At 44.3% G+C, this 23,101-nt stretch overlaps 1 protein-coding gene across 32 annotated transcripts in view; it reads right to left on the bottom strand.

The window, feature by feature from the left end:
* APBB2 (amyloid beta precursor protein binding family B member 2) overlaps positions 1–23,101 on the bottom strand; it is a 381,591-nt gene that overhangs the window by 26,250 nt on the left and 332,240 nt on the right. The window contains exon 1 of one of the 32 annotated variants that reach the window (XM_086406016.1): positions 12,064–12,216. The exons of 30 other annotated variants lie outside the window; for them this stretch is intronic. The gene's annotated coding sequence lies outside the window, so the exon portion shown is untranslated. Of the gene's footprint in view, positions 1–1,377; positions 1,451–12,063; positions 12,217–23,101 lie in introns of those variants that run through there. One more of the 32 variants, XM_086406019.1, reaches the window with a different exon arrangement.

The following is a 23,101-nucleotide window of genomic DNA, read 5'->3' as shown; positions in this document are numbered from 1 at the left end:
CCAGGACTGCACCCGGAGAGGGGGACGAAGCAGGAGAGGTGAAGGCCGAGCAGCAGGCCAAGGGCAGAGGTGGGCTGAGGCCTGGCCAGGAAATGAGCTCAAGGGTGAGAAAACAGATTTGTACCAGGGAAGAGAGGAACGGCATGTGGAGAGAGGCCGGCAGCAGTTTGGGGTTTGGGGCTGAATGCTTTGAGTTCCACCCCTGGAGCTGCTCTGAGCTTCCAGGGGGACCCTAGTGAAGCCACTTAACCTCCCGACCCAGAGTGCTCACCACCTGTCTGGTTTGGGCACAGCCAATTTGAAGGGGCCTGAGGGCAGAGCCCCAAGTCAGTCACAGGCAGGTTCACACTTGACCAAACTGAAGAGGCTGGATAACAGATAAAGAGGAGGAAAGCCAGAAACCTGTCTCCGCAGGGGCCCTGTGGCCAGGGTCATGGAGCGGCCAGCGGGACCCTGAGGGGATGAGAGCTGCAATCAGAATGTGAGAGACAGCGGAGTACAATCACTGGGCAGAAACGCAGGGCTGTCCACTTGCTACTGAACAGTGACTGTGACATCTTATTCAATGGGGGAAAAGCAAACAATCCAAGTCACAGATATACGGTCTTACAGGAAAAACCACCAAAAAAGTTTGAGTGTGAATTTCAATATATGCATGGCAAAATATCTGGAACAGCTTAACATCCAAACCTCTTATCTGGCGATGGAATAACAGAGGAATGTATTTAATATAGTCATTTGAATATTATGCAATAAGAACACATAACTTTTGTAATACAAATATGTAAGTATCTGCCTCAACACTTGAGAAAAGCATTGTGATATGCATACTCTAAGGCTCAAGTAACCATGCTGCAGTGTGTGTGATCAGTCACACTCCCAGTCAATAGCAACTACCAGACTACCTTTTACTGAGTGCTGGCTCTGTGCCACCCTAGCAGCAACCTGACAAGGTAAATACTATGTTCTCAGCGATAGAAAGGGAAACAAGTTGAGAGAGAGTGGAGGGGCTTGACCAAGGTCACACAGCAGTGCCTGAAGTCAGCATTTGATTGTGGGCCTGTAGGACTCTAATTCTGGTCTCCTGGGAATGCACCTAAGACATGGACCCCACGCTTCTTCACAGTCCTGCAGAACCATCTCACGGTCTGTCTCCCGAATGAACCAGCAGGTTACTATGCACAGGTGTTCAAAATGGGGCAAATGGTTTGCAACTGGGCTTTTAGGTAAACAGAGGAGCACGCCCCCGCCCACCCTCCCCCGCCACCTTGTGGCCTGTGAACTTTTGCAGGGAGAGAAGGCATTGAAAATTCCCAAGAGAAGCCCTTTAGCTAAGTAAGTGGTCAGAGCTGTGTTCAAATCCTGCTGGTTACTTACCTTCTCTTTTTCCTGGGCTCCCTCTCTGTGACCCTCAGAACCTGCTTTCTAGTCAGTGAAAAAGGGACAAGGCCCCCTCGCTCAGGGTAATCACGAGAACCCAGTTAAATGGGATGGCGTGTGCAAAGAATGTCTGCTATGTCGCAAGTGGAACAGACTGCATCGCTACGGTTATCAGATGGTGTCATGTCCCAGCTGGGTGGGGCTGGGCAGCGACTGAGACAAAACATCTTCCATGGCAGGGAGGTTGCCTGGGGGTAATTTGTGGTCTCTCCTCGGATCTGCTGGGCACCACTTACCGTAGCATGAGGTTACCTCCCGTGCTCCTCTGCACTGCCCCCATCAACGCCAATGTTTGGAGGCAACTTAGCTCATCAGCAAAGGATCCAAAGGTCTAGTTTCCAGTCCCGGTTTGAGTAAACACTCTGCAAGTCACTTAATCTGAATCCTGGGTTTTTCATCTAAGACAGACAAGGACACTGAAGAGCAAAGAGGCTAAGGGCCTTGACCCAAGGGCAAACAGTGAACAAATACCAGGGACAAGAAAATTTGAAATTTCCTAATATTCAGATTTTTAGGATTCAAATGCTTTGATTCTTACTACAAAGATGCATGGGCAGCATTTCCTTGACTAACTTTTTATTTACGCCAGGTGCTTTTGGTTCTTGATAAAAAGTTTATACCTAAGTATATGGATTATGCTTAAATAACCTTAAGTCAAGACACCTGAGGATGTAAGCTGTTTCTTTTGTGTATATTATTAGTGCCTTGGCTATTTGAAATTAGAATTATTATTAGTGGTTCATTTAATGAAATAACATCTATATGTAGCTACTACGTTTTTCCCTGAAGGCAGGACTCAGAAAAATGACACTGTGAACTTTTAACAAGGTCTGTTTATTTGAGGTTAATAGACACTGCTTGATTTAAGTGTTGAAGAGAAAACCAGCCATAACTGGGGACACTTCAGAGCGATCTTTGAAATGTCATGCAAAAAATGCAGAAGAGTCCTGGTGGCAGCTGCTTCACCAACTCCACACCTTGTAATGTGCTGGGGAAGAAACATCAGCCCAAAGTTGGGCTTCTGTGTGAGACGTGCCATTCTGAAAGCGGGGAAGGCTAAATTTAGAGTCAGGCGTAAGCTCACTCCCCCTTCTCACAGTACAATATGCCAGTGGGAAGAATTCAACCCCAGGATGAAATCCACACCAGTCACACAGGCGAATGCTGCCTGATCAGCATGCTCTTGGCGACTATTTCTTGGGAAAATGAATGGAGTAAGTAATTGGCAAGGTTTTCATTAAAAAAAAAAAAAAAAGCCGGAAATAGCAGAACTACTTGGCATGGGGTTTAACTGGGCATCCAAATGAATAGAAAATTCCTAAAAAAAAAAAAAAAAAAAAGCATACCAGAATCACATGTCGATTCTAGCTCTTGGAAGAAGACATATCTCCCCAGCACAGCCACCTACTTCTTATGCAGTGCACACTGCCCATGCTTCACAAACTGAGTACGTACAGCAAAGACTTGCCAGGGTACTTCTCGCTCCATGTTTGCAGAACTCGCTGCTTCGCGCTAGTTTTTGATGCTTGTCTTTCATCACTGAGAGTCTTTTGAGCCATCTGAGCGCCAGCACAGACCAGCATTATCCACATGGCAATGAAGTAAAGACATAAAACTTCATATCATGAGAACTCTAGTACCAACGCCTGAACCTGACAGTTTCTCTTTTCCTCCAGCTTCAGATTTCTTGTTCCTGATATTTATTCACTACTTGCCCTCAGCCAAGGCCCTTAGCTTCTTTGTTCTTCAGTTTTCTCATCTGTGAAATGGGAGAAATACTGGTAACTCACCTCCTAAGACATTAGTGCTGGAGGGATGGCACTTGTTAATCAGTGTCAGACTCGACGGTGGGAAGGCCTGCAGTGTAGACCTGACGTATACACTGCACGGTGTGGTTACCAGTTGAGGGGGAGTAGGGGAGGAAGGTCTGCGAAGAGGAAGGTTTCTAAACCTGTGTTGGATCATGAAATCTTTGAACTCTGATGAAAACATCCCAGAAAGAAATGTCTACAGACCCACACTTTGACACACCATTGCAGGGGGGTGGGGGAGAAAGTTCAATAACCCCAGAAACTCATGCATAGACCCCTTTAGAATCCACATGCTGCAGGTGAAAGATCCCTGAACTGAATTCTGAATTTATGCAAATTCACTATCTGGTGTCTACTAAGTTTCAGACAATTCAGCTTAAGGAAAGGTTCTCTCCTTCCCAAGACCAAACGACAACAGGAACACCTCCGACAAGCGTACCTTCCTTTGCAAAATGAGCTGCCTTCCCACCTCCCTGCTCCTGCGCCCCCTTCCCAGCACCACGCAGCCTGTTAACTGTTGACTGGCACACACAGGAGCTAACGCTCCAACTGGAAGTGTGAAGCTGAGGATCTAAAGTGGTTTAAGAGTATTGAAATTCAAGGCACATTTTTCTAAACAAAGGACTTTCTCATGCCACTAGAGAGAAGACACAATAGTTACCAGTCAGCTTACTAATGAGGCAAAAAAGGATATTTGAGAGCAACCAGGAAATGAGAAATTTTTTAAAGTCCATCTTTGAAGAGAGCAAGAATTAATGAGCATCTGCTTGCATCTGTGCTGTATTACAATTAAAAAATAAAAAACACAACCACCTTGCTTCTCTGAATATCTGAGCAAATAGAGAATACACATAATTTATGTTTAGTTCTCAAGTAAGAGATAATTCATGCCATGTTCAAGATATAAAGTTTAGGGCACAATCAAAGGATAAAACTAATGTAAAATATACATGAATTGTAAAACCATGAGGTGTCTTCCTTCCTGAAAGGAGAGATGGTAAACAAAAAGAAAATGGTTGCTTTTGTTTTTTGAAACAAAACAAAACCCAGAAAGACCCTATCTGACAAGGTTCAAGAACAAGGGAACCTCTGGGGAAGATGACAGCTCCCTATACCAGGCAAGAGGTTTTCATGCAAAAAGTGCCATGAGGGGACCTATCACTGGCTGGTACAGATCAGGCTCTGAGTTAAAACCACGACGAGGGACTTCCCTGGCAGCCCAGTGGTGAGGACTCCACACTTTCACTTTGGGGTTCCATCACTTGTCCGGTAATTAGGATACCACACAGCCGCAAGGCGTGGCCAACACACACACACACACACACAAGCCCAAAAATGAACCACAGTGAGCCTGTGGGTGAATTCCTTTCAATTCCACGCACCCAGCCTCATCGAAAGCCTCTTGTGAGGAAGGTACATTCTTAAACCTGTTTCTAAACTTTCAAGAGGTTTTAGTGAAAGTGTTAGTTGCTCAGTCATGTTCAACTCTTTGCAACCCCGTAGACTGTAGCCTGCCAGGCTCCTCTGTCCATGGGACTTCTCAGGCAAGAATACTGGAGTGGGTTGCTATTTCATTCTCCAAGGGAATCTTCCCAACTCAGGGACCAAACCTGGGTCTCCTGCATTGCAGGCGGATTCTTTACCATCTATACTTACATAGACAATCCCAATTCCTTTGTGCAGAGACAAGGAATACGAGTGTGTCTGTCTGCTCAGTTATGTCCGACTCTTTGAGACCCCATGGACTGTAACCAGGCGGGCTCCTCTGTTGGAACACTACTATAGATCACACAAAAAGCCAAGACGTTCTGCCGTCATTTGAATTTTGGAAACTTACTGTAGATACAAATATCCCTGATACACTGTAAACTCAATAATACCTACATAAAAATAGATATCAACACTAGGGTGACTGATTGCTAAAAGCAAATAACACGAGTGGTTCCCACCTTATTCAACCTGCCACCCAGCCAGGCTCTGTTTTCGGTGCACATTATCACCAGGCCACACAATAACCCTTCAGGGGAGCCTCACGTCTCTCACTTTATAAGAGACTCTAAGGTTCAAAACCCACACAGCTAAAAAAAGTGGCGGATTGGAGGACAGGTTGGCCTGGCCAGCCTCATCTTTGCTCTGTGTTTTGGCGGGGGTGGGGGTGAGGCGCCTGGCACCTGAGCCTGCCTCCCTCCCAATGAATGGGCTCTCCCCAGGACCCACCCCTTGATGAACAAAGACGGCCTCAGTTCTCCGATCCTGGCTCCAACCCTGTTGGAGCTTTGGTTCCGCTTTCAACTGGACCTGGTAACAAAAATTAAGTGCTGTGCTTGGTCTAAATAACTTTCCAGGGCAAAGGCTGAGAGTTTCCTTCTTTACACACCAGACACTTGTCCTGTTGCTTCCCTGCTCTTCCCCACCCCCCACCCCACCCCATCTCTCTCTCTGACCTCACTTCCTGCCTCTTCCATACCTGCTGGGCTCTGGCTTCACCCTGTTCACAAACACACCGGACTTTGGAGCCTCTGTGCTCACTGTTGGTGCTGCCTGGATATTCAGTCCCCTAAATCTCCCACCAAGGACTTCCTCTTATCGTCATCACCCGTAGAAGACCCCTCCAGACCACCCAGTCACCGCCAACTCTCAAAGCATCTAAAACTACCCTGCTTATTTGTTTACTGTCTGTCCTTCCTTCTCCCCCACAAAAAAAGGAAACTCTGTGTTAACGTGGAACCTGCCTTGTTCACTCACCACCTGGGTAAGTGTTCACTCACCACTGCCTGGCACATAACAAGTAGTCAAATATTTCTGAATAAATAAGTAGTGTAAACAAAGGTCTTTACCCCTTATTCCTGATCACGTTGCTACGGGAATAATGCTGTGAATAATGGGGACTTGGCTGGATTTTTCTCCTGCTATTATTACAGTCAGCACTTTAAAAATGACTTTAGTTCACATTCAGTTCTCATGTCATCTGAAACGTTAATAAAACATATATTTTATCTGAATGGGCAGAAGGCGAGTTCTGAGAAGATTATAATCTCTTGTGACTGAATATGAAAGCAAAGCAAATCTATACCCTGATCATCTCCACACAAAGTGTTTCCAGAGCCCCTAACTAGATTCTTTCTTCGGAACATTTGTCTAAATGAACCACGGCTCCTCTGCTCCTAAGGAAATCAATATATAAATTTCCCTTGTACGTTGATTTCTATCAAGATTTACTGACTCCCCAGATAATTGTCTTCATATTTGTATTCTTTGAGAAATAAACTTTTGTTTATCATTTACAGAAAAGACCCCAGGACAAGGTATTTCCATGCATGCTGAGGCAGAAGAAGTATGTAGAGCTGGGCTACACACACACACACACACACACACACACACACACACAGAGCAGGAGTTAACTTCTTGATACACTTTCAAAGAAGACACACCTTTCCTATTTGGTAAGGTTACTTTTTATACACAGCTAGCCTCCTTACAGCTAGCATCTTTTTTCTTTTCCCTCAAATATGGTAAGTCTTTACAAAAACAAAACCACAATCCCATCACGGTGGCATCCTATTTTTACTGTGAGTTTACCTTCCTTTTATTATCCATATGTCTTTATACTTGACAAATAGAATTAACATGCCTTCATGGAGAAGAAGCTCGAGTGCGGGCTGGGGGATGTTTGAATGATGGTCTGTCACAGAGGTACTCCTACCAGCCAGACCTGTTCAGGAATGCTCTGGAGACTGGTTTTCAGAATACCATAAAGCTGTCCAAAGGTGACCAAGCCTTCTTGTTTCCAAAGGACAAGGTCCCTATTTCAGTCAGGGGTGGCAAATGATGGCTTGAGGATCACAGTCCATCGTTCCCTGCCTGCTCTTACGAACAGAGTGTCACTGAACACAACTGCACTCCTTCACTTCAGTTGTCAGTGGCTGCTTCAGAGCCACCATGACAGAGCTGAGGGGCTGCAACAGAAACCACAGACCCCCCATATTTAATATCTTTCACAGAACAAGTCAGGGACCCCACTTTAGATGTCAGCCTGATTCAGGGGTGCAGCGTACAACATGGACAAACAGTGAGATTAGGACCAGTTCAATAGCTTGCAGAGCCCAGTGCAAAACGAAAACGCAAAGCTCTGCCTGCATGAGAAATATTATGAATCTCAAGATTCTAACAGCAGAGCAGTACACGAAGTGTGTGTTAAACCTGTGCAACTGGCTGAGACGCTGGAATAATCCTTGTTACAGGTGATAAACTCCAGGGCCAGCTGGAAACTATTCCACTCTGAAGCAGGACTAAGATGGCTGAGACGCTGGAATAATCCTTGTTACAGGTGATAAACTCCAGGGCCAGCTGGAAACTATTCCACTCTGAAGCAGGACTAAGAACTCTTTCAATTTGTAGCTTGAGAGCCAGAATGCCTTTTGCTCAACTAAAATCTTACATGGATGCTCAGAATGAGAATCAGAATCAACATGGGTCTCTGCTCCAGCCACTTTATTTTGAAAGAATCACTAGCAGGCTATGACTCTGCTTAGAATGTTTTTCCATTTTTGGGGGGGTTGGGGTGGGGTAGATAAACAAAACACACTAGACTCTTTGGAAACAGCATTTTCATGTAACCTGGCAAACAGATGCATGCTTTCATATGACAGAATCAGGTCAAATCAGTCCCAATTGTCAACTGTGTTCTCCGCAGCGGCTTTCCCTCTATCATAATTATTTCAACTGTCATAATTTATTCATCCCCAGACATGCTTACATGTTCTAGGGTAACCAGTCCAGGCTTCTAGAGCAGAAGGGGTGGTGGTCTCCATCACTTCTGCTCCTTTTCATCTGCCTAAAATTCTGACTGCAGAAGGAGTATTTTCTGCATCAAAATTTTGCAAACCCAAACCAAAGCTGGCTTCAAAACCAAAGTTAACTGACAAAGACATTGTAAGATTTCATGTTCACAAATCTGTAGCTAGAAAGAGGGGCCAAAAAAAAAAAAATCCCATCAGAGACCAAATATTGCATTTCTCTACTTTTCAGATACAAGGAAATGGCTTTCTAGCTCTTGAAATGAACAGTGAATTTCCTGTGTTATTAAAGAATTTTACTCCTGCTGACTGTAAATAGATACAGAACTAGGCTTATTTACAACTGAGTATCTGTTGTTGGAAAGTCAGAGGATATTGGATATGAAATTAACAACTTCAAATGTAATTATCAACGGTATCTTATAAATCTGGAAGCCCAGGCAGAGTAATTCCATATGGATTAAAGCTGAAACCTGCCTTCTTTCTTACTTGGATCCTTTATTTTTATGACACAGCAAAGAAAATGCTCCAAGGTCTGATAGGCCACTGAAGGGTAAAATGTCCTGGACAAAAATGGCCAAATGCACAGTACACCAATAGGCAGGGCTGCTCATCCATACTGGAGAAAAAGACAAAATAAGTCAAGGTCTTGGAATAATAGAAACTGAAAGTGAGTTGCTTATTGCTTAATTGTCTTTATACAGTCATTATTTTCCAACAGGAAAAAAACAAACACAAAAAACAATGAATCTAAAAATCCAGCTCGGTCCTAGATGACCCCTCTTCCTGCGTCTTCCTCTGTCAACCGTGCCAGCTCAATCTCCACAGCCTGCTTCTCTTCATCCCCTCGCCACCACGTTGATGTTTCCTGGACCAGGACTTGCTGCCTGAACCTTCAACTTCCACCTCCGCTACCAACATCCATACCCCTTAACAGCATTCACTGGTATCTTTCTTTATGAAACAAAATAGATAATGGCACTCTCCCAGTTACCACCTTTCAGAGGTTTCTCACGGAATCAGAAAGAAAATTCAGGGACTTCCCTGGTGGCCCAGTGACTAAAACGCTGCACTCCCAATGTAGGGGCCCAGGTTCAATTCCTGGTCCGGAAACTAGATCCCACATGCCACAACTAAGAGTCTGTGTGCCACAACGAAAAGATCTCGCATATCACAACCAAGACCTGGCACAGCCAAAATACATTTTAAAAATACTTTTTAAAAAAGAAAAGAAAATTGAAACCTTCAACTATAACCCAAAAGCCCTGTGTGATCTTGTCCCCTGCTCCCAACCATCTCTTTCATCCAGCATGTATCGCTGGCCTTCCCACTCCAGCCACACTGGACTCTCTTGTATCCATGAACATGTTGAGCACCGCTTGTTCTTCCTCCAGCGCCCCCCACGTGCCTGGCTTCTTCCCAGCTTTTGGCTGAGCTCAAAGGTCGCCTGCTAGGATGGGCTGCCCACTGGGCCCCCTTCCCCCATCGAGATACTCTCTCTGTCCCACTGTGCTGCTGATTTCACTGCACTTATCATGATCCGTGTCATCTTGCTTCCTGAATTGTTCTTCCAGCTTATGTCCTGCCTGTTTGAAGCATGTCTGTCTCATCCCTTCATGTACCTCTCAAGACACCTGGCATACAGACGTTCCACATCTGTTGAAGGGCAAATTAATCTATAGATCTTATTTATATCTATCAAGTACATGTGATGATCATAGTTAAATCTTAAAAAACAATTCAATTATTTATGGAGCGCATCCTATCCTAGGCACTATGTTAAGGGCAGAGAAATCCAAAGGGCTAAGACTTTCTAAAAAATATTTGTGTTTAAAACAGGCACTTGAAAAGAACAAGTTATACAACTATTTAGTATGTTTTCACATGATCCTAGGGATTTGTGGAAAAGGTGAAAAGACAGACAAGTAAGAAAGTACATATTATCAGGAAACACTATGGCAAATCTACAAAAAGTAGAGTGAGCTTGACAGGTGTTTTCCAACCACGCTCTAGGTCTCTAAGCTTAGGAGTCACCTCAACACCTGGGAGGCTGGGGACAGATAGAAAGCTTTGCTCAGTCAGTGGTACAGAAGGAAATTCATTTCCCCAAGGAGCTGTTCAAGATGAAAGCTGTTGAGGTGAGACTAGGAGACTGCACGAACAGTAGTTTTTGAAACAGACTGGAATTACCACATCTTAAACAATGCCACTGTTTAAACTCTTTGAGAACTCAGCTCTGGCCCACCTTGCAGTCCCAGGCTCCTCTGAAAGATATCCAGGATCATGGCAAACAGGTTCAAGAAGACAGATTCCAGAGCCTACGACCCACTGTATGATTAATACCTTCACCCTTGGAGCAGAGGTGACTTTGGTCCCACCTGTGCATATCTACATCCTGGGCTCAGCTAACCTCCAGGGCAGCAGCCAGCAGCAACATCTTCTTGGTTCACATCAGGGTCAATCCGTCCACAATGCCTCCCAGGGATGCTCCAATTCAGAAGCCCGAAATGGGCCCTATGCTGGCACAGTACGAGCTCCAAAAAAGCAAGAAGGTGCTTGATGCATTTACCATTTCACCATTAGTGCCAAAGCGAAGCACACAGCAAGTGTTTGATAAATACTTGTTAAATAACTGTCCCCGTTGTTCAAAAGCCAGGGCTTGCTAGAATGACAGAAAAACTCATAAATGAAACAGCAGCTGTCAGAAAGATGGGGTTCCTGACCAAACCAGCCCAAAGCCCATGCCGTCACTCTGAGCCAAGTCCAATAGCATCTTCTACAACGATAATGGCTGATCCCTTGTAGAAAGTCTTTCCCCTATTAAGCTTGTTACACACATCTCACTTTGGACAACACAGCCACTGATAACTTAGAAAAATTACAGACGAAATTTACAAATAGAGATTTAGGGCTGTTCCCCTCATAGTGCACTGTGTGTCTAACTTCTTGTGAAAGGCCTCAGGACACTTTTGTCCTGAAAGGCTTCATAAAGCAAATAACAACTCAAAGGCAGTAACAAAGATTGGGAACTTTAGGGTGAAAACTTACAAACTGCTTTTGTGTCAGGGTAAGGCTGAAGGAGGAGCTGACTGCTCCATGACCTGAGAAAACCAGAAAGAGAATAACATGAGGAAGGCAGGCGGAACCCACCATTCTTGACGCTAGTCAAAGCTAGGCTGCAGCTGCAGTTATAGAAAGAAAAAGACTAATGGGATTGCCTTCTCCCCGGCCATCTCCCATCCAAAGTAGTAATGAAGATTCACAGCTAACACATTAATTGGGGAATCAATAGGCGTGCCTGGATCCAATATTGGTACAGGGAAATAGATAACAGATAGAAAAGACACAGATTCCCTGAGAATCCAATTAAGTGTTGTGTGCAACATTTAAATCACATTTTTCTTAAACAAACAAAAATCTACTTCTTTTCAGTGCCAAAACAAGCACGTGATAAGCTGGCTGTCTTTCCACATTTTGGGAATTTGAGACATTTTCCCACACGGAAGTCCAACAATATTGTAAGTCACACAACTAAAATTATTTGAAACTGCATAGTCTTTCTACACCCAAAGATACTGCTTTCAATTCAAAAATCGGACCACCAAGATCCTGAGTATTTTTCACTCCTAATACAAACAAGAGTACATAAACGTGGATTCAGAGGTCATGCGAGATGAATGCACTCATTTATTCAGTCATAACACTGGGCACAACAGAAAGCCCCAAAGCAGATCATCTCAACAGCCCGCCCCTGAACAGCTTCCTGCCACGCTCGTAAACTGCATCAAAAGACTCCTCCACCTTCCCCTCATTTCATACAATTCTCATCCTTCCCTCCAGCAAGACAGAGAGACACCTCCTCACCCCTCCCGGCCGCCCTCGACCTCGCTAAGCACTGACTCTAGGGATGGGAGCATGCAGCCTTTGTCCCGCGGGTCGGGTCTCCGCAAGCTCGGCGCCCACCCCGCCGGTTACCTGCAGACAAAGGCACGCCGCCCCGTGCTCACATCCCTCACCTTGGCCTCCGGGGCGGCCCTGGGACTGGGCGAGGATGCTGCCCCCAATGCAGGGGACAAGACCAGGCTGCGGGCACCAGCCACCCTGGGGCGGTCACTGAAACCTGCAGCGGCGCGATTCCTTCTGTCTCAAGTTGAAGCGAGAGCGGTCCGCGCCTCCCAGAGCCCGGCCCGCCCGCCGCCGCCACCCATTGGCTCCTCGGCAGGCACGTGGGCCGTCGCCCCCGCCCACCCCGCACCCCGCTGGCAGGTGCCTCCAGCCAGGTGCTCTCAGCCTCCGGCGTCAGTCCCCAGAGAGAGGCGGAGTCCCCCAGCCAACATAGCCCCATTCTATGCTGGATGTTTCTCTTTTGGGACTTCCAGGACTCGGAAAATTCCTCCTAATCCCACCTCTTTGGAGAGTTGACATCCCGGGCCTGGGTTTCCGATTTTTTCATAGATCTGCCTGATAGATGCCAGGGAGAGGGGCCATAATGAACCCACAGTCAGAAAGCCTCTGCAATAGCACAACTAAGCAGAAACAACCGATCCATCAGGCAGCAAGTTTTGAACTGAGCTGAAAAGGTAGGTTGGTTTGTTTTTAAAAACAGATTCCCTGCCAATTTACACGAAGCACTAACAGTGGTTCACCCTCCCACATCGTCCTCATCCCGTGGTGCCTCTCTTAAGGCACCTTTTGTTCCTGCCTCTCTTAAGATGCCGTTTGTTCACTGCTGATTAAGAGCCAAGATGACACTGGTACCCCAATGCTGCTGCTGCTGCTAAGTCGCTTCAGTCATGTCCGACTCTGTGTGACCCCATAGACGGCAGCCCACCAGGCTCGTCTATCCCTGGGATTCTCCAGGCAAGAATACTGGAGTGGGTTGCCATTGCCTTCTCCAATGCATGCATGCATGCAAGGTTGCTTCAGTTGTGTCCGACTCTGTGCGACCCCATAGACGGCAGCCCACCAGGCTCCTCTGTCCATGGAATTCTCCAGGCAAGAGTACTGGAGTGGGTTGCCATTTCCTTCTCCAAGGTACCCGAGTACTGTCATCTTTAACTGAGAGCTCCCCTCCCCCTACACATATGGAAGCAGAAAAGTGTCCCCTTGGCTAGATAACAGTATTTTAAATAAGAGTGCTTGCCAGCTGCTGGCCAAAATCCTAGTTTTGAAAGGAAAATCCAAGGTCTTTTACTGAGTGTGTTCTATATGTGCCTAAAGTATTTCCTCTCTCTATTTCTGGGCAAGAATAAGTTATCTGATTGAGCGATTACAAAATGAAACAGGCAGGGAACATCAGCCATGGTTTCTGCCAAATTCAAAGTTCAATACACTCCTTTTATAGGGAACAGAAAATACAAAATAAACATGGAAAATCAAGGGAGTACGTAACTGAAAGGGCTTGTCTGGGTTTAGTAAAACACACGACAGATATACTAGAAACTCTTTAATGTTCCTGTTTTAAAAGAGGAGTAAACATCTCACTCATTCAGCATTTATTAAGCTCTTCCTAAAAAGTGTCATGCTTTGCGCTGACAACCATATACTAGGCTTTTCTGGTTAGCAGTTGTCTCCCAAGGGGGACATGATTTAATTCATGGTGTATTCAATCTATGACCAGTAATACCTCAGTTATAAAGAACTGTTTACAATGAACTTCTGGCAAACACAACGGTTTGGAACATGGCCCATTTTAGAAGTTGAGGGGGTGGGTTTGAGTCTTGGGGTTCAGCAGTCAGAACAGGTACCACCAAGTCTAGAAACATGAACCGACTGCACAGGACTGCACCTGTTACTCTGTCAGAGGGTGCCCTTCCTGCCGTACACATAATGCTGGTCAGTCTGGTTATCTGCTTCTCTGCTCACTGCCAAACGGAAGCCACAAATCAGACAGGACTGCCAGGTGCCAACGGTGACAGCACAGGGTCACAGCCAAGGGTCTGCTTGCTTACCAAGACCTGCCATCTCTACCTCCTACTACTGCCTCAACCTCTCCTCCTCTCTCCTACTTTACGGCCACCCCTTGGTGCCAGCCGCTGATTCCTCCTGTTGGGATGGTCACAATAGTCTTGAGTCCCCCTGTTTTCACTCTGTACCAAATTGGCCATTCTCACGGCAGCCACACACCTGAGCCTTTAAATAGACAAGTCACACATCTGAGCATCCATGCTCCTGCTTTTAAACTTTACAGTGGCTTTCCAGTGATTGGAAATAAGGTCCATAATCATTTTCAGGGTCTCTGAGGCTACTTGGAATCTGGTCCCTACTTCCTCTCTAGTCAGTGCTGCAACCACATTCTTTCCTCCTCCTGTCTGCTCTGGTCTCCTCTTCTTCCAGTTTCCGGAACATGCTCAGCTACTTCCCACTTCAGGGTTTTTGCACCAACCACCCCTTCCTCTTGAAATGCTCTTTGCTGCACTACTCACCTGGCTATATGAGAGTTAGACTATAAGAAAGCTAAGCACCAAAGAATTGATGCTTTTGAACTGTGGTGTTGGAGAAGACTCTTGAGAGTCCCTTGGACAGCAAGGAGATCCAACCAGTCCATCCTAAAGGAAATTAGTTCTGAATATTCATTGGAAGGACTGATGCTTAGCTGAATCTCCAATACTTTGGCCACCTGATGCAAAGAACTGACTCATTGGAAAAGATCCTGGTGCTAGGAAAGATTGAAGGCGGGAGGAGAAGGGGACGACAGAGGATGAGATGGTTGGATGGCATCACCAACTCAATGGACATGAGTTTGAGTAAACTCTGGGAGTTGGTGATGGACAGGGAAGCCTGGTGTGCTGCAGTCCATGGGGTCACAAAGAGTTGGACACGACTTAGTGACTGAACTGAAACTGAAATCCCTCTCACCCTTCAGACCTCTGTCTACTTCCTTGTGAACTCTTAACTGACAGTACCATCCACCGCACAACTCTAAGCATCCAGACTCTTCCTGCACAGTCTTCACCTTCTTCACTTTATGATCTTCACTTTATTGTGAGTTCTGTAAACTTATAGTAGCGTCTGGTTTTGTTCCTCTACAGTAAAGAATTCAGCCTTGGCCAAAGAGAGGTCTGGACTTTGCCCTCGGCTTCTGGGAGGTAATTTTTAAGAGCACGGGACAGTATATTAAAAAGCAGAGACATTACTTTGCTGACAAAGGTCCATCTAGTCAAAGCTATGGTTTTGCCGGTAGTCATGTATGGATATGAGTGTTGGACTACAAAGAAAGCTGAGCGCTGAAGAACTGATACTTTTGAACTGTGGTGTTGGAGAAGATGCTTGAGAGTCCCTTGGACTGCAAGGAGATCCAACCAGTCAATCCTAAGGGAAATCAGTCCTGAATATTCATTGGGAGGACTGATGCTGAAGCTGAAATTCCAATACTTTGGCCACCTGATGTGAAGAACCAACCCACTGGAAAAGACCCTGATGCTGGAAAGGATTGAAAGTGGGAGGAGAAGGGGATGACAGAGGATGAGATGGTTGGATGGCATCACCAACTCGATGGACATGGGTTTGAATAGGCTCTGGGAGTTGGTGATAGACAGGGAAGCCTAGCGTGCTGCAGTCCATGGGGTTTCAAAGAGTCAGATGTGACTGAGCGACTGAACTGAATGTCATAGCTGATATGAGTGTTTTTGTTTTCCCAGGGGTCTTGGGTCACACTAGATAGTCTAACAATGTGGTTTAGGGTCAGGGCTTTGGGTCACTGAGCATTGGTTCCACCTCTGGCTTAGTCACGTGTATGGTCAACCACACCCACATGATGGCACCCCCCCATAAAAACTGAGGACACCAAGGCTTGGATGAACTTCCCCAGTTGGCAATGCTCCATGGACAATGTCACACATCAACGCTGGGAAAGCTATGCTGTCCATGACTCTGCAGGGAGAAGGCCATGGAAGCTCCACGTGTGGGCCTCTTCGGGACTCGTCCTGTGCGCCTCTCTCCCTGGCTGAGTTTAACTGTAGCTTTTAGCTGTGAGTGAGTTCTGTGACTCACTATAGCAGACTACCAAACCTAAGAGCGGATTTGTGGACTGTTCTCCATTGTATTTTCAGAAGCAAGCACATTTCCTGACACAAAGTGCTTAATAATACATTTAATAATGATAGAACTTAATCTTTTTATGGGTACTTTTAAAACAAGCACATAATCAGCATGTGATGCCTTTATGATTTAAGGAATAAATTGTATTACTACTTAAATATCCATGTAACTCCTACTTCTGAATTGAGGTCCAGACCCAAAGTCACCTCTTCCCTGAAGCCTTTCGCCACTCTCCAGGGCTTGCCGTTTTTGCTTCTGTGTTTTCTGGCCCACAGCTCCGCTTTCAGAGCAGTCAGTGGTCGGGCACATCTTTGTTGTGAAGGACCTGTGTTGGATGACTCTGAGCCCCTAGCATTGGGCATGGTGCTTACACTGAACAGATATACAAAAGGTGTTTGCAAAATAAAGGCAGCTTTTCAAAAACAAGGGTTTGGTTTATTGAAAGATAGGTTCAGTTATCTGTGAAATTCTGGTACATGTTACAGCTCATTCCCTGAAAAATAGGGTAGCTGTTACTGTAGTAACTGAGTATTATTATGGTGTTCTACTCTATTATTTTCTTTTCTTTCTAAAAATAAAAATGTTCCTCAAAATTATTATCCATGTTAAAATCTGACATGCTTTAAATAAAAATATGAAAGCAGATCACCAAACTTTTTAAAGTCATCTACCTCCATAATTAGAATGAAATATCACTTTATTTACATAATACATTAAGAAAGTTTTAAAAAAGTCCAAGCACTAATCTTATTCTCCTCTGTACAAACCTAATTGGAAATTCAAACAGCACACCAATAACCTACAGTGTCTTCAAGTACCATAGAAAAATCAACTTTATTTCCTTCAGACCTGCATTTAAACTGGATAATAACTGCTATAATGTGCAACAGCCATAATCCAATTTCAATTTGTTTGATTAGATGAGTATAAACATTAAACAAGAAAGTCACGGGATTGTCATAACAATGTTCACACTGTTAACTCATTATAGAGCAAAGGATTTTAATTTGCTCCTGGAAAACACGCTGCTAGAAAATATAAACATATGATCTGAACAATCTTTAAATACTATCCACAAGATCCTGACGTTGCCTCACCCAAAGATAAAAGCAGCTTTGAGTTTGGAGGCCATGTGAAACTCCCCCTGAACTTAGGAGAGGAAAGCTCTGAATGAGTCCTTGAACATTTGAGATTATATATAAATATCCCTTCCTATCAAAATGTGTAATCATCGAGGATATCAAAGCTGTACCTGTGTCAGTGGCCCTCAAATTATAATGTGCATAATAATTTTTAAAATGAAGATACCTGGGCTCACTCCAAGGGCATGATCTGGAAGGTCTGGAGTGACCCCGTGCTCTTTTCACAGAACCCCAAGGACTGGGAGGCGGGTGGCCTGTGGACTATACACTGAGAAACTGTTTTCAGAGAAGCGGGCAGGAACTCTGTGGGTGAAGGGAGTCAGATGACACCGCAACGCGGTGCTAGAGCACTAGACTCTGTCCCCCACTAGACTCCAAGCTCCTGGGAGCTCAACTGTGCCTGTGTGGTTTTGTGTCTTTGAGCACTGACTAAATTAAGTTCATAGCAAAGTGCATGCACCCACACTCACACCTGTACGGATATCAAGATAATGAACCAGGGGTGCACATCTGAGGGTCACACGTGGTCCTAACAAGGTTATCAACAGAGCAGGTGGGAGATTTGGGCAGGATTGAGGCCTTTCAAACTTCAATGTGCAAATGCATCTCTGAGGATCTGTTAAAATGCCAATTCTGATTCAGTAGGTTTGGGGTGGAGCCTGCATGTCTAAAAAAAACCCTCCCAGGTGATTCTAATGCTCTAGTCCAAAGACTCCACTTTGAGTGGCAAGAACCCAGAGATAAATGAGCCAAACAAGGCCACAATGACAAAGAAACAGCAAAAAAGAATGCAACTTCAGATCTACAATGAACCCAGGCAATGAAAACCAGAGAGTGGCGAACCAAGAGTAATATTTCCCAACTTATTTTAAAGGACAGGGTACTTGATGGCTGCTCTTGGAAGAAACTATAATGTGCATTTGTAAAAGAAAACCTCCACTGCTGTATGAAACATCAGATACACAGAAAGAAAATATTGGGGGAAAAAAATCATGTTCAATGGCCTGGAACCTTCTTGTCCTGCTCTATAAAATGCAAAGGCTATTTATAATAAATGTGTACAATAAAAATCTTTGTAAGAGGAAGACATTCCCAAGCCCTAGGTAGGGAGCATAGCCCATTTTCTTCATGCAATATTCAGCAGACAGAATCTCCCTCTAGATTGAAGACAGTGGGCAACTTCCTGGCACTCAGTGGATTATAAAGAGACTTGACTTATCCCTCTTCCCCCGACCTTACCCAACAGTCCTCATGTTCCCAGCTAGGGGTGGGAGCTACGCATAAATTGTTACCTTGATGATTCAGGATCCTAATAGAACCAGCACAACACTCAATTCTTCAAAGGCATCTGCTCACTATCTCCCTTCTGAACCCCGCTCTGGCTTGCCCTCTGGGACACAGAACTGCAAGGCGATGCAGGGATGCTGACAGCGGGGTGAAGACACAGCCAGGCTGCCCTCAGGCTCACTCAGCAGGGACCCTGGAGGGGCCAAGGGGAACGCCTGCTCTCTGGCAATTTCCATGATTAAAACTAGAGAAAAATCACGTTTGTGTTTTGCAATATAAACTCTACCTTAAATTGATATTAAATCCTTGACAGGGAAGATGGGGGCAGGGGTAAGAGGTTAGGGGCTGGTGGAGGGAAGCCAAAAGAAGTTCTTGAAAGAAATGACATTTTCCTTCTCCTTGAGCCCACCACTGGTCTGGTTTACATCTCTACAGTTTTGTCTTTTAAAATATTGTATAGATGGAATCATATCATATATAGTCTGTGAATCTTGCTTTTCTCACTTAGCATAATTTTGGGGGAGGAGGATAAATTTTATTATAAGACCCAACCTCTTTTCTCTAAAAAATTTTTACTTCCAGTTTTATTGAGGTATAATTGACATATATCACTATATAAGTTTAAAGTGTAGAGTATAGTGATTTGACTTACATGCATCATGAAATGATCACCACAAGTTTACTGAATATCCATCATTTCATATAGATACAAAATTAAAGACAGAAAATTTTTTTCCTGTGCTAATGATTCTTAGGATTTACTCCCTTAACAACTGTCATACATAACATACAGCAATGTTAATTATAGTTATCATGCCATACATCACATTCCTAGGACATATTATTCTTATAACTGGGAGCTTGTACCTTTTGACTGCCTTCATCTAATTCCCCTCTCCGCACTCCCCCACCTCTGATCTCTTTGAGTCTGTTTATTTCTGAAGTATTAATATAATTGCCCCTTCAAACTACATTAGTACCTGTTACACAACATAGGCGATTGGATATTTCCATGTATTTCAAAATGATCACCAGGATAAGTCTAGTTATACTATGTCACCATACAAAGATATTACATAGTTATTGACCAATTATCCCCACACAGTACATTTCATACCCCTGATTCATTTATTTTGCAACTGGAAATTTGTACCTCTTAATCTCCTGCACCTACTTCTTTCCCACCCAACTCTTACCTCTGGCAACCACTTGTTTGCTCTCTGTATCTATAACTCAAAAGACTCTGATGCTGGGAGGGATTGGGCGCAGGAGGAGAAGGGGACGACAGAGGATGAGATGGCTGGATGGCATCACTGACTGGATGGACGTGAGTCTCAGTGAACTCCGGGAGTTGGTGATGGACAGGGAGGCCTGGCGTGCTGCGATTCATGGGGTCGCAAAGAGTCGGACACGACTGAGCGACTGATCTGATCTGATCTATAACTCTTTCTGTTTTGTTATGTTTGTTTCATTTTTTTAGATTCCACATTTAAGTGAAATCATACAGTATTTGTCTTTGACTTATTTCACTTAGCATAAACCTTCTACATACATCCATGTTGTCATATAATGGCAAGATTTCATTTCTTTTTCATGACTAATATTCCATTGTATGCACATATATGCACACATCTTATTAATCCATGCATCTACGGATACTTATGTTGCTTTCATATCTTGACTATTGTAAACAATGCTGCAATAAACACAGGAGGGCCTGTATCTCTTCTGACTAGTGTTTTTGTTTTCTTCAGATAAATACCCAGGAATGGAACTGCTAAATCATAGGTTAGTCCTATTTTTAATTTCTTTAGCAATCTCCATACTGTTTTCCATAGCTGCCACATCAGCTTACATCCTCAGCAACAGTGCACAATGGTTCCCTTTTCTCCACATTGTCGCCAACACTTGTTATTTGTTGTCTTTTTGATAACAGCCACTCTGACAGGTATGAAGTGATATCTCATTGTGGTTTTGATTTGTATTTCCCTGATGATTAGTAATGTTGAACATCTTTTCATGCACTTGCTGGGCATTTATATGTTTTCTTTAGAGAAGGAGCGACTGAACTGAACTGAAAATTCCTTTATTTCGGTTTTCCAAAGTTCACAGATCTGTGCATCTCAATGATCTTTAAAAATAATTAAGAGATTAAAAAACAGAACAATCTAATTTCTTGGTGGTTAAAAACCTCTATGCTTAGGCACTTGCTGTTGAGTCTGAATCCCAGAGAAGGGATCAAACAGGAGCTCACCCTATTATTACCACTTCCAGAGCCAGGAAGCAGAATGAGGAAGAAGGTGGCATTCTGACCCCTAACTTCTTAACCTTGACTCCTTCCTTCACCCCACTTTGCTCACCCCTCAAAGAGATATCAGCTACATCAGGGAACTATGGAAAGTAAAGCAGATAAAATGTGCCAGCATTTCGATCTTCCAAAATTGAGTTCAAATAAAAACATCACTTATAATCGCTCTTATTTGTTTTACCTTCTGCTCAACTGGAAGTTCCTAATTGGGAAGAACTGTGGCATTTTGGGTCAATTTTGGTACATCATCTAGCATAGCTGCCCTTGTTTTTACAAATAAAAAATAAAGCTTTATTGGAACATAGCCACACCCATTCATTTATATCTTCTCTATAGTTATTTCTGCCTAACAGGGGCAGAGTTAAGTAGTTGAGACAGAGACAGAATGATCCATACAACCTAACGTATTTATAGTCCGGCCTTTTATAGAAAAAGTTTGCCGAATCTTGATCCAGCAGAATGGCCGTTTAGTCCTGGTGGCTCAGACGGTAAAGCGTCTGCCTACAATGCGGGAGACCTGGGTTCAATCCCTGGGTCAGGAAGATCTCCTGGAGAAGGAAATGGCACCCCACTCCAGTATTCTTGCCTGGAAAACCCCATGGACGGAGGAACCTAGTTAGGCTACAGCCCATGGGCTTGCAAAGAGTCGGACACGACTAAGCGACTTCACTCATTAGTGTACTGCTGGTGTAGCATCGGGCTTCCCTGATGGCTCAGACGGTAAAGCTGACATAAAGCATCTGCCTGCAACGCGGGAGGCCTGGGTTTGATGCACTGTACAGCTACTGGTCACTAACATTTGTGCAGCATTTTACATCTTCAGATCTAAACAAATGTCTGTTCATATCTATCATTTCATTACAGAATCCAATTATCCCTATTAAGACAACTATTATTATTAACATCTTCCATTACAGATAAAACAGGCTCAAAAAGAATGGATGAATTTATTTACAAGAGGTGAAGCCAGACTGGGACCTAACTGATTTCTCCAAAATTTCTGCTCTCATCACAAATAAATAAAATGTAATAAAATATGGACTTCCCATGTAAGTGGTAAAGAATCCGCCTCCCAATGCAGGAGACGCGGGTTCATCCCTGGGTTGGGAAGATACCCTGGAGTAGGAAATGGCAACCCATTCCAGTATTCTTGCCTGAAAAATCCCATGGACGAGAAGCCTGGTAAGCTACAGTCCATGGGGTCACAAAGAGTTGGATATGACTAACATGCACACATGCAATAAATAAAATATAGCACATACAAGCTGATTAGACAGTCCACAAGCTAAGGCCAACTGGATTTTCATCTACTTAATGTTCCATCTAACTCCTTCAATTAAAGTAAGTTCCACACAAAGTTCACATGTCCTCTGAGATGATTATCCACTTACCATTATTTCTGACACATTTAGAAATTGCCTAACCTGGTGGGCTGCCGTCTATAGGGTCGCACAGAGTCGGACACGACTGAAGCGACTTAGCAGCAGCAGCAGCAACCTATTTAAAGGGCTTCCCTGGTGGCTCAGACGGTAAAGCGTCTGCCTGCAATGCGGGAGACCCGGGTTCAAAACCTGCTCTTTGTTACAAACTATGTTCCTTTTATACATTGTTAGTTAATTATATTAATTAATTATCAGAGTTGATTCAGGTTTTATGGGACCTAAAGCTGAGACAATTTCTGGGGACATCTTTAAGAAAATGAATACAAAAATATCTTCCTTTTGCAAGTTTTATAAACACCATGTGAACTCATCCCTAAGCCCCCTCCCCAGAGCCTTGAAAGGGGCCCTAAATTTTAAGGTTCACTATCATAATAGTAAATCCTCCTCTACTTTTTATCTTTCCCCCTAAAGAAAGGAAAATCATAGATTCCAAATTGAGTTCCTTACAAAAAGCTGGAGGAGAAGGCAATGGTACCCAACTCCAGAACTCTTGCCTGGAAAATCCCATGGATGGAGGAGCCTGGTGGGCCGCAGTCCATGGGGTCGCTAAGAGTTGGACACAACTGAGTGACTTCACTTTCACTTTTCACTTTCATGCATTGGAGAAGGAAATGGCAACCCACTGCAGTGTTCTTGCCTGGAGAATCCCAGGGGCGGGGGAGCCTGGTGGGCTGCCGTCTATGGGGTCGCACAGAATCGGCCACGACTGAAGGGACTTAGCAGCAGCAGTAGCAGTGACTATAGAGACTAATTATTTAAACCTGCCACCCCCAACACTTTCTCTTAAAGCTACAAAACTGCAAGCGTTATTCTCAGCAAATTCTTTCTCCAGCCT

Source organism: Bos grunniens, chromosome 6 (genome assembly GCF_055505025.1).
Source record: "Bos grunniens cultivar Pamir isolate PY7600 chromosome 6, Bosgru_T2T1.0, whole genome shotgun sequence".
In the NCBI taxonomy this organism is placed as follows: domain Eukaryota; kingdom Metazoa; phylum Chordata; class Mammalia; order Artiodactyla; family Bovidae; genus Bos; species Bos grunniens.
Note: the sequence above shows the minus strand (reverse complement) of the source record. Positions and strands in the feature narration are given on the sequence as shown.